This window comes from Schistocerca americana, chromosome 1 (assembly GCF_021461395.2).
Source record: "Schistocerca americana isolate TAMUIC-IGC-003095 chromosome 1, iqSchAmer2.1, whole genome shotgun sequence".
NCBI lineage: Eukaryota > Metazoa > Arthropoda > Insecta > Orthoptera > Acrididae > Schistocerca > Schistocerca americana.
In genome coordinates, this window is record NC_060119.1 from 639,012,139 (window position 1) to 639,027,584 (window position 15,446).

General features: G+C 43.4%; 1 protein-coding gene across 1 annotated transcript in view; it reads left to right on the forward strand.

The window, feature by feature from the left end:
- The window catches only part of LOC124607652, a 653,970-nt gene that overhangs the window by 447,304 nt on the left and 191,220 nt on the right, over positions 1–15,446 (forward strand). Inside the window, exon 6 of the mRNA XM_047139922.1 lies at positions 10,261–10,314. The gene's annotated coding sequence lies outside the window, so the exon portion shown is untranslated. The remainder of the gene's footprint in view (positions 1–10,260; positions 10,315–15,446) is intronic.

Below are 15,446 nucleotides of genomic sequence, written 5' to 3' on the forward strand. Positions count from 1 at the left end.
TGTCGCGAAGAAGTAAACACAGGTACATGACAGGTACGTTATGTGGTGTTGCATGAAGTCAGGTGGAACCTCTAATTGGGCAACCTTACTTGGCGGGGGACGCTATTGTTCTAGGCATCTTTACGTGATCACTGTGTGCTCACAACTGAAAAGAGCGATGTGACGCGATCGACAGGCATACTACAGACACTGCTTAATACATATATGCAAAGCTTCATCGGATTTTCACTGTCGTCTCCATTCCGCACCTATTGGATCCTACTTTCCGAATGGCCCGCACACTTTCTGTCGTTAAACACGTAATTATCACCCTTTTTGTAATGATATCACACGGGTGTTCCGTACACTAGTTAAGAGCTAGTGTTCCTAACAGTGTGTTTCTAGGCCATACATCCAACACGCATAATGCAGATGAACAATGGGCGCCATAAATTACAGAACAAAGGGAGAAAGTTGTGGAGAGCGGAATGGAATTGGAGACCATACTGACGCACAACTTAATGTAAAACAGTGAATGTAGCACAACCTCATTAGCAGCTTGTTTCACGTCTAATTATATTCTTTATTACTACTGAACTGCAGCCCTACTGGAATGACATCTTTTAAGGCCTTTATTTCACACATAAGAACGCAGGCGTTCTCAGTTGTCATCATTAAACATAGAAATCATTGCGCTTAATTACCATGTTGTGTTCTTAGAAATGTACCTGTTCTGATGTTTTCTGTATATCAGTTCAGACTACTGCTATGGAGGTTCCCCTCAAAAACAGGTAACGATCGTTAATCTAGTCCCTTGCTTGTTTAATCAGAGCCTATTCCCATCTCGACATTACTATATGAAAGAAAATTAGGTTTTAAGTTATACCACTCAGTTTACTCTCAATGCACGGAAATTTGTTGTGAAGAAGTTGCATAACGGTAACTCCCACTGGAGCCACTTGAGAGCTCCAAATGCATCCTTCCTCTCACGCCAGAGTGAAGTGCGTTCGCGGGGATAGTGGTATAAGCCAAGCGGCTAGGCTACGTGGTCGATTTGTCCTGTCATGTTTTGCGTGTTTATTTAAGCTCTAAAATCTAAAAGTTATTGTAATAGTGCTAGTACATATTAGGACTGTTTTCTTTCGTTAAAAATCCAAGTGTTATTAATGCAGAAATCGTCTTTTTAAGGGAAGTTTGCACTCCCATGTTGAAGTCGGGGTTAAAGCCTACACGAGTCAGGAAGTGATGTCTTACATTAAACCCATAAACCATAAAACTCATCCCTTTCAACAATAGTGTGCGAGCTGTCACTGAGGAAAAAAGGAAAGACGTGATGACACTACTCCCATACATCCCTCCGGTGCACGGAGCTTTCTTCAACCAACTGACAACTGCAAGTTCAGCTCAGAAATCCGGACCTGGACATGTTGACACAGGAAGATGACGTTGATGGTGAAATCGAATAAACAGACACGCTCCATTATAAAACCTCTTCAAATATCACCATGATAAGAACTGCATTTTAAGAAATTTTGAGATTTAGAAACAACTATTTATTTATAATTCGTAGACGAACTCACTGCCGAAATATTAGACCGACCCAGTTGGTAGCATTCTAGTAATTAAGAACAATAATGCAATTATTTTAACTCGATTTGTGAGAGAAAAGTGCACAATGGGAGCAATAAGTACAGACTATTTACTGTATCATACTGTGTTTATGTTTTACAAATAAACTGCAGTTGTGGAGATTAAAAGACAGCGCACGCCTTCTCAGGTATTCAGCATAACCAAAACGTTTGTAACAATAGGGATACAACTCTTGTTTTATACTACTTTACCTTTCACTATAAGTAAATTTCTGTGAGGAAAAGGGGTGCTCCAACTTTTAGGTGCTATAAAAAGGAATTTAAGGTACAAGTAACTAAAATGTCTCTAGCAAACGTAATTATAATATTTCATTTGTACATTTCATCAAATGAATCAGGCATTATTGTTAAGCATGATTTTACATTAAACGAAACGCAAAACTTTTCTTTTCTCAGAAGTGGGAAAACTTGAGTTACACCACTGTGACTCGCAGCGGTTCATTTCTCTACGAATTTCTGATGTGTCACTTCCACGAAAAACGCATGGTTAACAAACTCAAGACACAGTGTCCAGGTTTAACATATTTAACGAGAACTTTCGCTTGTATTTTGATATAACGCACTTCATCGCTCAATTACGGTTCCGCTGCCATGGTCGGAGGCTTAGGTCGTCGTATCGGTTGCTGTAAAGAAGAAACGACGCTATTTCGCCTTTGGAGGTTTTCTGATAGGCTGCATCGTAACATAAATGGCCGACGAAACGGTGTATATGAGCGGAGGGACAGAGATGAATCTCTGAAATGTTGTAAGCCTTTGACTATCCTTTTTTTTTTAGAGTGAACGACATTAATGTATTATTATTTATTTAATGTCGTAGCGAGAATAAACAATATGAGGAAAAATCTCGCTGTTTCGTTTTCCAGCGCGCTGAGGGGTGGCATGTACAGGATTATTCATAGGTACCTCTTAGACTTCAAACGATGACTGAGCAAAAACTGCAAACTAACTCAAAACGTATATACACCAGCGGATAGAGCATCACTTACTCAAAATACAGGTGTTCAATATGGGCACGTTTTGTGACGCGGCAGACATCAATACGTGCGCTCAATTCATTGACACAAATTGTCCGGGAACATGCAGTAGCAGCCTGCTTTGCAAGTCTGCTCCTGGGCTTACCTATCTGTATGTGCAAACTTTTTCGATGCGACATTACGGTGCAGAGGATTAATAATGAAACTTCAAGATAGCACAAGTTACAGGTGCAAGCTGTAATTGTAAAAATTCTGCAAACTCGTAGCAGGCTTCCTTTACCAGTGGGACATTGATAAATGGCAATAATATACAGCATGTATTGTGGTACAAAAATGGTTCAAATGGCTCTGAGCACTATGGGACTTAACGTCTGAGGTCATCAGTCCCCTAGAACTTAGAACTACTTAAACCTAACTAACCTAAGGACAGCACACACATCCATGCCCGAGGCAGGATTCGAACCTGCGACCGTAGCGGTCGTGCGGTTCCAGACTACAGCGCCTAGAACCGCTCGGCCACCCCGGCCGGCCTCTTAAATCGATTGTGGCCCGGTGACATAGGACTCAATCCATTCCATATAAGCACAGCTCACGCCATTTTGGCCGGCCGAAGTGGCCGTGCGGTTAAAGGCGCTGCAGTCTGGAACCGCAAGACCGCTACGGTCGCAGGTTCGAATCCTGCCTCGGGCATGGATGTTTGTGATGTCCTTAGGTTAGTTAGGTTTAACTAGTTCTAAGTTCTAGGGGACTAATGACCTCAGCAGTTGAGTCCCATAGTGCTCAGAGCCATTTGAACCATTTTCACGCCATTTTGGCGCCCCCATAGGCTTGCACAGTGCTTTGTTGACAACCTGGGTCCACAGCTTCGTGGGTCTGCGCCTCTCTAACCCTTCCATCATTCTTACCAACTGGAATCGGGACTCATCTGACCAGGCCACGGTTTTCCTGTCGTCTACAGTCCAAACGATATGGTAACGCGCCAAGGAGAGGCGCTGCGAGCTATGTCGTACTGTTAGCATGCGGACTCGAGTCGGTCCTCTGCTGCCACAGCCCATTAACGCAAAATTTCGCCTCTCTGACCTAACGGATACGTTCTTCGTACGTCTCACATTGATTTCTGCGGTCATTTCACGTGGTGTTGCTTTTTTGTTAGCACTGACAGCTCTGTGGAAACGCCGCTGCTCTCGGTCGTTGATTGAAAGCCGTCGGACACTGCGTTGTCCATGGTGGGAGGCAAACGCTTGAAATTTGGTTTCCCGACACACTCTTGACGTTGTGGATCTCGGAATATTGAGTTCCCTGAAGATTTCCGAAATGGAAATTCACATGCGTCTAACGTATGTTAATTCCCGTCGTGCGCCTGACTCCTTATCACATGAATCACCTGATTACAAATGACAGTTCCACCAATGCACCACCCCTCTAACTTGTATACACTGTACTACTGCCATCTGGAAACGTGCATATCGCCATCCCATGACTTGTCGCCTCAGTGTAGTTAGCTGTTACTAGGGAACTGAATGTTCAAATGTTCAGATGTGTGTGAAATCTTATGGGACTTAACTACTAAGGTCATCAGTCCCTAAGCTTACACACTACTTAACCTACATTATCCTAAGGACAAACATACACACCCATGCCCGAGGGAGGACTCGAACCTCCGCCGGGACCAGCCGCACAGTCCATGACTGCAGTGCCTAAGACCGCTCGGCTAATCCCGCGCGGCTAGGGAACTGAGCTAAGGTCCCTCTTGTGTGATACCTTCTCCGATTCATGTACGCCGTTGGTGGACTAAGCTCCTAATCACCTAGAATAAGCTACAGTCACTGGACACAAGATTCCCAGATGGTTACCAGCGACACATCTATTGACTTTTATCACCAATTTCCAAATTTCTCAGCTGACTTTCAGAGACTACGAACAAGGCAAGGATTTATAGAAAATTGCAAGCTATGTTTATCACAGGAGACTTCGATTGCTTGCTTGAGAGCTTGCCCAAGTTGATGGGCTCATTGGCAAAAGATATCATTTCGGCCTGGTACAGCGCTGATTCACAGGCTCGACATACCCTCGGCCAACATCAGATCTTGGATAAAAATGTTAAAAGTCGAATGGTGTGCTAAAGCCTGGAAGAAGTTAATTTAAACAAAATAAACGGAAAAGAATATGTAAAATATTACTAACAGAAGGACCGATAATATGGTGTGACAAACGCTTAGGCTTAGGTTTATTGCAACTGACGCTGAACTTTGTTTCACAAGTTATAAGTTTTGATCTGGTGACGTAGTAATAAATGAAAATATATTAAGCGATTTGAGTTGCTTTATTCGCAAAAATCAATTGTGATAGCATGCTCATTTGACTGACTTTGTTTATTCATATATAATTTTTTAATTTTAGACGCAGTCTGAGCACAATCATATCTGTTTTCGGCCGTACACTATCTGATCACAAGTATCCGGACATGTTTTGCCTTTAAGACGGCTTGAACTCTGCTGGGGACACTTTCAGTGCAGCATCAAAATGTCTATGGAGAAATGGCACTCCATTCACCCTCAAGCGTAACCTCCCATCCATAACCATTTTCGTGTACAATGAACAGAACCGTTTGCAGAGGGCCAAAATTAACTGGATTCCGTACTTTCCGTGGCAATAATAATGCCAGCATGGTCAGACGACAACTGGAACCCCAGGCACTTGGAGGGAAATACCGGGTGATCAAAAAGTCAGTATAAATTTGAAAACTGAATAAATCACGGAATAATGTAGATAGAGAGGTAGAAATTGACACACATGCTTGGAATGACATGGGGTTTTATTAGAACCAAAAAAATACAAAAGTTCAAAAAATGTCCGACAGATGGCGCTTCATCTGATCAGAATAGCAATAATTAGCATAACAAAGTAAGACAAAGCAAAAATGATGTTCTTTACAGGAAATGCTCAATGTGTCCACCATTTTTCTTCAACAATAGCTGTAGTCGAGGAATAATGTTGTGAACAACACTGTAAAGCATGTCCGAAGTTATGGTGAGGCATTGGCGTCGGATGTTGTCTTTCAGCATCCCTAGAGATGTCGGTCGATCACGATATACTTGCGACTTCAGGTAACCCCAAAGCCAATAATCGCACGGACTGAGGTCTGGGGACCTGGGAGGCCAAGCATGACGAAAGTGGCGGCTGACCACACTATCATCACCAAATGACGCTCGCAAGAGATCTTTCATGCGTCTAGCAATATGGGGTGGTTTTAATAAAACCCCATGTCATTCCAAGCATGTGTGTCAGTTTTTACTTCTCTATCAACATTATTTCGTGGCTTATTAAGTCTTCAAATTTATACTGACTTTTTGATCACACGGTACATCAGCTGGTTTTATAATCATTATTGAAGTACGTTGTATCCGGCTGCAGTCCCACTTTCCTTGATGGATTACCAAAGATAGCGATATGGGACGCAGGGGTCTGGCAGTCCATTCACCCTCAGGTGCCGAAACCAGAGAAGTCTGGGAGCGAAGTGGACGTTATAACTCATCCCAAAGCTGTTCCATTGGGTTTAGGTTGTGATTCTGGGCAGGCCAGTCCATTCCAGGAATATTATTGGCCACAGACGATTGCGTCACAGATGCTGCTTTATGACAGGCTGCGTTGTAATGCTGATGCAATGAATCATCGTTTCCGAATTGTTTCTTTACATAACAGTACAGAATGATGTAAAATGTGTTCATATCCTTCTACATTTAGCATCGTTTTAAGCGCAATAAGTGCAGCACACCTTAACCGCCAAAAACATATCCATACCGTAACACCAGCTCCCACTGTTGACACTAGACGTTAGGACACATTCTCCAAACCCAAACTCTCCCCTTGTCACAGGCTACAGCGTGATTCATCCCTCCAAATGACTCGTTTCCAGTCATCCACTGTCCACTGGTGTCACTGTTTACACCTCCTCAGGCGTCACTTAACACTGAATTCAGTGCAGATTATGAGAGGCTGCTCGATGTTCAACAACTGTACCTGATTATTCTAAGTCCCTACGCACAGCCATTGCGTTGCTGGACTGCTGGTAGCACTTTGCAATCCACGAGTGACTTTGGAACCCACGAGTGACTCCTTGCGATGATTTTCATGGTGATTTCTTACAACGACCACCCGCATTACTCGACGGTCCCTGTCCGCCACTACATGAGGTTCGCCTGGTATTCTTTAGCTTTGAGTGTTCCTTCGCGTTTCCATTTCACCCTCACATAACCAACAGCTTCAGAAGGATGGGAATGTCCCTGATGGATTAGTTACTCAGGTGACATCCAGTGACGGATGCGCGTTCGAAGTCACTGAGCTCTACTAACCGACTCATTCTAGTGTTACTGCTCTTTTTTTTGCCTGCGGATCGGCCTGTCGTGACATCTAGTACTCAAATCCGCATTATATAAATATGTCCGGATGCTTTTAATCGGGTAGAGTACGTTGAACGTATTCACATTTCTAGGTCATAGGCGGCATTTGGGTAACAAAGTGGTCACGACATGGCTTGTTTGTCAAGTGACGTATATAGTCTAAAGTGGGTCGATCTATGGCCGAAATCGGTTACGACTACAATCATATTCCATGAATGTGTCTGAAAAAGGAGTGCCAGTGTACGCATCCAGAGGTTGCTCGCCGGGCAGATGGTATAGGGCGTCGTTCTGCCGCACTGTCCTGTTCGTACGACGTGCCGCACAATGTGGGCCGGCCGCGAGGTGCAACGACTGCCGCAGCCGCCTGTCCGCTTCCATCCACTCTCCTTCGCGTCAACAGCCTTAACTCGCGCCGTTTCTGTGCCACGCGCTGCGCAGCCGATATACGTTCTCGCGGCTGACGAAATACGCTTCTCGATTACGGTGGACCTACAAACACGCACGCACGCACACACACGCACACACACACACACACACACACATACACATACACACACACACACACACACACACACACACACACACATACACACAGTTCCTGACGGGAGCCGTCGCCTACTTGGTCTACTCTGGGCGTTTGCACTTAGAGCAGTACATGGATCTCTCATTTCCACGTGTCTGCTTTAACACGTGGACCACATCGAGACTGAAGTGGTTCACCAGGCAGCGCAGTCGCCTCGTATTTGCACACTTGCCAGTATCTCTGCCAGTGTTTTGCCGAGTGGCGTGCAAACTGCCGATAAATTTGTGGCTACGCCACATGTTTGTCTGATATAGCTCCCAGGAGAAATGTCACTCCGTGGGTATTCTTTATTTATTTATTTATTTATTTTCTTCGATGGACGGCCGCTCTTCTGGAGACGAAGTTAATGGCAGTGAAAATTTCGAAAATCAATTAAACAATTATCTTGAGTGCGTGATACATGGTTCGTATTTGAGGCATAGTGATAGTGACGGAATGAAAATAATAAATTTTGAAAATAATAAAATAGATTCGGGGTGAAAAATGATCAACGATAAGTTTCGTTGATGACATCGTTACACTCAGTGAAAGTGAGGAAGAAATGCAGGGCCTGTTGAATGGAATGAACAGTTTGAGGAACACATACCACGCATTGCGAGTAAACCGAAGAAGACGATACTCTAAGGGAAGCGCAAGTGAGAGTAGTGATTAAGTTTGCACCAAAATTGGGACACTACGAAGCAGAAAAAGTGAAGGAATTCTGCTGTCTTGGGAGCAAAGTAACATGTGGCGGACGAAGTGAGGATGACATAACAAGCAGACTCGGCAGGCAAAGACGGCATTGCTGGCCAAAATGAAGTCTACTAGGATGAAACATAGGCCTTATTTTGAGAAAAAAATTCTAATGTTGTACTTTTGGAGCAGAGCATTGTATGGTAGTGAAACGTGGACTGTGGGAAAACCGGAACAGAAGGGAATCGAAGCGTTTGAGACGTGGTGCTACAGAAGGTTGTTGAAAATTAATTGGTCTGAAAAGAAATGAGGATCTCCGCGGAGTGGTCGAGAAGAGAAACATGTGGTAAACTTGAGAAGAAGAAGAGACAGGATGACAGCATACGTGTTGGGACATGAGGGAGTAACTACAGTAGTACTTCAAGGAGCTGTAGGGTGTACTACTTGAGAAAACTGCAGAGAGTAAAATCTGTAAGGGAAGACAAGCACTGAAAAATATACAACAAATAACTGAGGGTGGAGTGTGCAGGTGTTACTCGGAACGAAGAACTTAGCGCAACAGAAATTCATGACGGGCTACATTAAACGGGTCAGAAGCAGATAAAAAAAATTACATAGAAGCTATTTAATGAAACTGCACGTACTGCGATAAATCGGCTTAGAATGAGCCGTGTTTATGTTTTTTCGTCCGTCACATGTCTGATTTTCAGTCCTCTGACAATCTGCTCAGCTCGGAGTAGACTTACATTCGACGTTCTCAGTTATTTGTTGTTTATATTTCAACCTCTGTCCTCACTAATAGTTTTTGCTCTGCGCGCCTCCATACAGAGCCGTAGAAGTACCATTTTGCGTGTCCTATGGTTCAAATGGCTCTGAGCACTATAGGACTTAACTGCTGTGGTCATCAGTCCCCTAGAACTTAGAACTACTTAAACCTAACCAACCTAAGGACATCACACACATCCATGCCCGAGGCAGGATTCGAACCTGCCACCTAGCGGCCACGCGGTTCCAGACTGTAGCGCCTAGAACCGCACGGCCACTCCGACCGGCGCGTGTCCCATCACCCTCTTCCTACCTCCCGTTATTCTTTACCTCCTATTCCTTTCCTCGCTGATTCTGATGAGAAACCCCTCGTTTATTATCTCAACGATCAATTTTCAGCATCCATCTGTAACCCCACATGTCAGTTTTTCCGTGGCCCTTGATTCACTTCCATACAATAACGTACTTTATTTCGCAAATTAAGTCCTATATTTGATACCAGTAGACTTGTTTTTACTAGGAGTGCTCTCGTTGACTGTGCTTCCTTCTCATATCATCCTTGCTTCGTGCGTCGCGCGTTATTTTGCGTGCAGTGAAGCAGTATTCTTTCATTTTGTACAACAAAGCTGTCGGTGTCTTATATAATTTTAGGAGAATGAAAGGATAATTTCGACGTTGACTTCATACACGCTCTTATTATGGATCATACACTCTTGCTCTTAATGTTTCACCTGTAAATCATGAACTCCATTGATATTTTCATGTTGCGTTGCTTAGTGCTTTAATTCAAAATCATAAAGTAGACGCAATAGTAGTAGAAGAATAAGAATAAGAAGAAGAGGTAGAATAATATAATAATACTTGTTTTTAGATTTTGTAATGTTGTTCTATTTCTTTGTTTCCTTCGGGAAATATCCGTCGTTTTAGAATAATTCCAAATCAGTAGCTACAACCTTTTAGCAACAGACCTTTATAAAGTTAATTGACACCGAAAACTGAGCATTAAATCCTTTCATAATCCTTATCCTTTACCATTTAAAGGTTATGAAAACGGAGCCTGGTAGTGTCAACTTGTTCCAAAAAGAAGGCATACAAATAACAAAACATATGCTATAAATTTTTGCCTTTAGAAGTAGTTAACATGCCTGCTCATGCTTTTTCAGCTTGTCTGTTACTCCCGTGTCCTCCAATGGTTTGGTTTTCTTCTTTCGTGCCACTTACAAAGGGTGTTGTTTCAGGTTGACAGTGCTCCAGGAGCAAGGCATCACCATCTCTCTCTTTTCGCTGAGAAGGTAAGTCTCTCGCTTGGTTTTACTATTTCAGTGCACACGATTTTATGTACCAAGCACGTCCACGCATTAGCCAAATGCTTTTTCTTTTCATATGAGTCGCGTTGCGATTGGTATGGTACAGATTATTGACTGTCAAAGACAAATTATTGAGGAATTTCTTCGAAAAGGCTTTCGTTGGTCGAATTAATTCATAAAATAACGTCATGGTCTAAGACATAAATGGGCACGATTAAAGATTTCGCGCAATACGCGTTAATGGATTTCACGCCACTTAACTAGTCGTCGAGGTCACCGTTTGTGACAAAATGCTACTGCTCTCCTTGCAGAACATTTCTGTTACTAGGATGCATGCGCGCCATTTTCTGCCATATCGTCTATGAAGTACCCGTACCGCTTCTTCAGTTCTTCCGGACAATCTAAAGGTCTATCAACGGACGATACTGCTCCTTCTGCCATTACGTTAACGTAGAATCCACCACTTGGATACCCTTGTTAATGTTCCAGTAAAAGTAGCCTTCCAGACTCGTTGGAAGTTGGAGGCCCGAGGAATAGTGCTGACTGAACACTTGAAAGACATACCAAATAGGACTAACGGGGGCCATTCAGGGTATGAAAAGAAGGGCGGCACGATTGGTCACAGATTTGTTTAACTGATGGGAGAGTGTCATAAAAATGTCGAAAAACATGGACTGGCAGACTCTTGAAGACAGACACAAATTATCCCGCGAAAATCTGCTTTGCAAAATATAAACACTCAGCACTAAGTGAAAAATCTAGAGATATTCTTCAGATCGATGTATTACTCCCATAGGAAAAGGAAAGACAAGATTACACTGAGGTAATAGAAGTCATAGGGTAGCGAAATGCACATCACATACACGGATGGCGGAATCGTGTACACAAGGTACAAAAGGGCAGTGCCTAGTAGAGCATGTGAGAAGGCTTCCAACGTGTGGCCAGGCGACGGGAACTAACAGATGTTAAACGCGGGATGGCAGTTGGAGATGCACGCATGAAAAATTCCATTTCGCAAATTGTTAGGGAATTCAATATTTCGAGATCCACAGTGTCAAGAGTGTGCCGATAATATCATATTTTTAGGTATTTCTCTCACGATGGAAAACGCAGTGGCCGATGGCCTTCACTTAACGACCTAGAGCAGCGGCGTTCGCATACAGTTGTCAGTGCTAACACACTAGCAACACTGCATGAAATGACCGCAGAAATCAGTGTGGGATGTGCGACGAATATATCCGTTAGGACAGTGCAGCGAAATTTGCCGTTGGTGGGCTACGGCAGCAGACGATCGACGTGAGTCCCTTTGCTAACAGCACGACATCGCCCACAGCGCCTCTTCTGGGGTCGTGACCACGTTAGTTGGACCCTAGACGATTGGAAAACCGAGGCCTGGTCAGATGAGTCGAGATTTCAGTTGGTAAGAGCTGATGGTGGGATACTAGTGTGGCGCAGACACAATGAAGCCATGAAGTTGTCAATATGACGGTGCGCAAGCTTGTGGCTCCATAATTAAGTGGGTTACGTATACATGAAATGTACTGTGTCGCCTGGTCCAGGGTATGAAATGGGTATGTTCGGGTACTTCATGTTCTCAAATAACAAAGGACCTCTTTCGGGTGAAAATGTGACATGTCACTAGGCCACAACTGTTCACGGTCGATTTGAAGAACATTTTGGACAATTCGAGCGAATGATTTGGTCTCCCAGATCGCCCGATATGAATCCAATTCAACAGTCATAACACATTTATGGGTCAGTTCGTGCACAACCTCATGCACCGGCAATACACTCGCAAATGTGGACGGTTATAGAGGCAGCATGGTCCATTATTTCTGCAGGGGCTTCGAACGGCTTTTTGAGGCCATACCACGTTGAGTTGCTGCACTGCGCCGGGCTAAAGAGATCCGACACCATATTAGGAGGCATCCCATGAGTTTTTCCATCTCAGTGTAGACTTCTTACAGCATGCACAGTCATTTCATCACTCATTCTTTCCACGCTCCGTTTGGAGGTGGAGGGCATCCTAACATGTGGTATCATGCGATGTACTTCACATTGGTTTCTAGAGTATGTACAGGGGAAGGATAAAAACACGGAAACACCATAAACAGATTAACATGCGTAATGCGGTATTGGAAAACCGTTGGCAATCAAAACAACTTCCAGTCGTCTCGGAATGGATAAATACAGGTCCCTACGGTTTACAAGGGCATCTAAAACCATTCTTCCTACAAGATAGCGGTCACGCACCTTTCTCTCCGAGGTAGACAACAAAGGTTCAGTTATATGGAGATCCGGTGGCTAGTGGCCAGCGAAGATGCGGCAATTCATTCTCGTGCTCACAAAACCAATCGTGAACGAAGCGAGCTGTGTGAAAGGGGGCCCTGTCATCTTGGAACACAACATCAGCATTATACCATGGGATGAACGTGATTAGCCAAAATGGTCACACAATCTTTGGCAGTACCCATAGGGCCGATGGAATACCACAATATGGCTGAGCAATCATCATTGAACTCCCTCCGCGATTCAGACTCGATCAGAAGTTGGAAACAGTGTGAAACAAGACTCATCCGACCACAATTGCACACCTGATGAGTGATTTCTGGAATTCCACCTCACCGTGCAATTCCCTGCTTCCGGAACACCCTTCATGTTGTTTTGGTGCTGATAGGGTTCGTGAGTGCGACGTTCAGTTCTTCAGTGACTTTGACGGCTGTCGTTCTCTTACTTTTCGTGACAATCCTCTTAACTGAGCGTACGTCATGCTCATTCAACACACGCAGTTGTAGTGAAGATGTCTTTTGTTTGTATGTGGAAACTAAAATAACTACGGCATTATCTGGTGTCTTGCTTATTCTGAAATAATTTATCTCAGCCACATGCTTTCAAACCGCTACTGCAGATATGAACATAAAATGTAAGTTGTCTCAGCATCTCTTCGTCTTCCATCGTATCAAATATCCACATTTCAGCACAAAGAGAGCTGATTTATTTGACTTGTTTCAAAAAGATAGAAACTTGGTACCGTAAAGAAATATAGAGATTACTACATTAGCTACAAACTCCTGACTGTAGACGTTACTGGAATGCATTTTCATGCAGACATGCCGGGCGGAGTAGCCACGAGGTTTGAGGCGCCATGTCACGGATTGCGCGGCCCCTTCCGCCGGAGGTTAGAGTCCTCCCTCGGGCATGGGTGTGTATGTTGTTCACAGCATAAGTTAATTTAAGTAGTGTGTAAGTCTAGGGACCGATGACCTCAGCAGTTTGGTCCTTTAGGAATTCACACACATATGAACATTTTTGAACATGCAGACATCTGCAGAATATTACTTAGAGCATTATTTGAGATGATACGGCACAGTTTTCTCGTGGTGTGGCTGTAAATTTCTCGGAGACACTGTGCCCCATCTTTGCCATCAGAAGACAAACAGCGCTATGCGGTCCTAACGGCCTAATAACCCGGTAGTGTAAGTTTCCTTTAATTTACGTCTTGAGTCACAAACTTTTTGTTAACAGATTACCGGTTTTGGTCTTTAGTGACCATTATCAGGTCTGTTTATAAAAACAAAGTTTTTTATAAACAGATCTGATGATGGTCATTGTAGACCGAAACCTGTAATCTGTTAACAAAAAATTTGTGACCATAGACGTAAATTAAAGGAAACTTATTGTATATACAAGTCACTGTTTGATTCGCGACAGTGTCGCAGCTTGTGAACCCAGTAGTGATTGGCCTCGATAGGAGAAAGATTCCCGGATAACTTGCCGACGAAAACCGTCTCTCTCTGAGATAGAACTCTTTAGGATTTAATTTCAGACTTTTCATCACTTCACACAAGTACAGTATGTATCAACGAGGGTAATAGCACATGAATTCACAAAGAACAGGTACATTAAAACAGAATATTTTGTTTGTATACGTTCCTAATGAAGAACTGTAACAACGTAACCAGTTTTATGAGCAAATGAATTTTTCATGTTACCACATCGAAATACAGCGTCATTTCTGCGGGAGACGTGGATAGCACAGAATAATTCATTTGCCTTTGTAATAAGTCACTTATATCGTTCGAGACTACCACCTCTGCTTCAACAAAAAAGTTTTACAATCAGGCTTCGCCATAGGATACCATCATCTTAGGAAACTATCATCACAGCTAGAAACCAACGTCACATCGCCAACGTGACACCAATGTGTAAATGATATAAATGTGAACAGACATCTCGGTTTTAGGCGCTTCAGTCTGGAACCGGGCGACCGCTACGGTCGCATTTTCGAATCCTGCCTCGGGCATGGATGTGTGTAATGTCCCTAGGTTAGTTAGGTTTAAGTAGTTCTAAGTTCTAGCGGACTGATGACGTCAGATGTTAAGTCCCATAGTGCTCAGAGCCATTTGAACCATTTGAACAGACGTCTCAAGGTAAAACTTTCACTGTTTTCAATGAACCACATAGTTACCGCACCTAGTTGTCATTATTTTCAGTTTGAAAAGAGGTGGCCTCATTATGTCAATTTTCGACGAAATAACATGGTGCTGAGCTACTGGACTGGTTGACTGATATAGAAATAAGGAGGTACAGCGCAGAAAAGAAGAACGAAAAATACAGAAAACACTGACAAGAAGGAAGACATCGAAACACTTCAGAGGCGAGCTACATTCATTTGCCGTAAGGTCAATCAGCACGCAAGTATTACGGAGATGCTTCGTGAACTCTAATGGGAACACCTGAAGGGAAGGCGACGTTTTTTCCGCGGAATACTACCGAGAAAATTGAGAGAACCTGTATTTGAAGTCGACTACAGAACGATTGTACTGCCACCAACGCACAATTCGCGTAAGGACCACGAAGATAAGATAAATTAGGGCTCGTATGGAGTAGATTTAAAAGAGATGGGGGAACCAGGATTTGGATCAGAATTTAAGAGAACCTAAGATCAAATAAGGCAGAAGGGATAGATAACATTCCATCAGAATTACTAAAATCATTGGTGAAATAGAAACCAAACGACCATTCACGTTGGTGTGTAGAATACATGAGTCTCGCGACATACCTTCTGACTTTCGGCAAAATATCATCCGCACAAGACTGCAAGAGCTGACAAATGC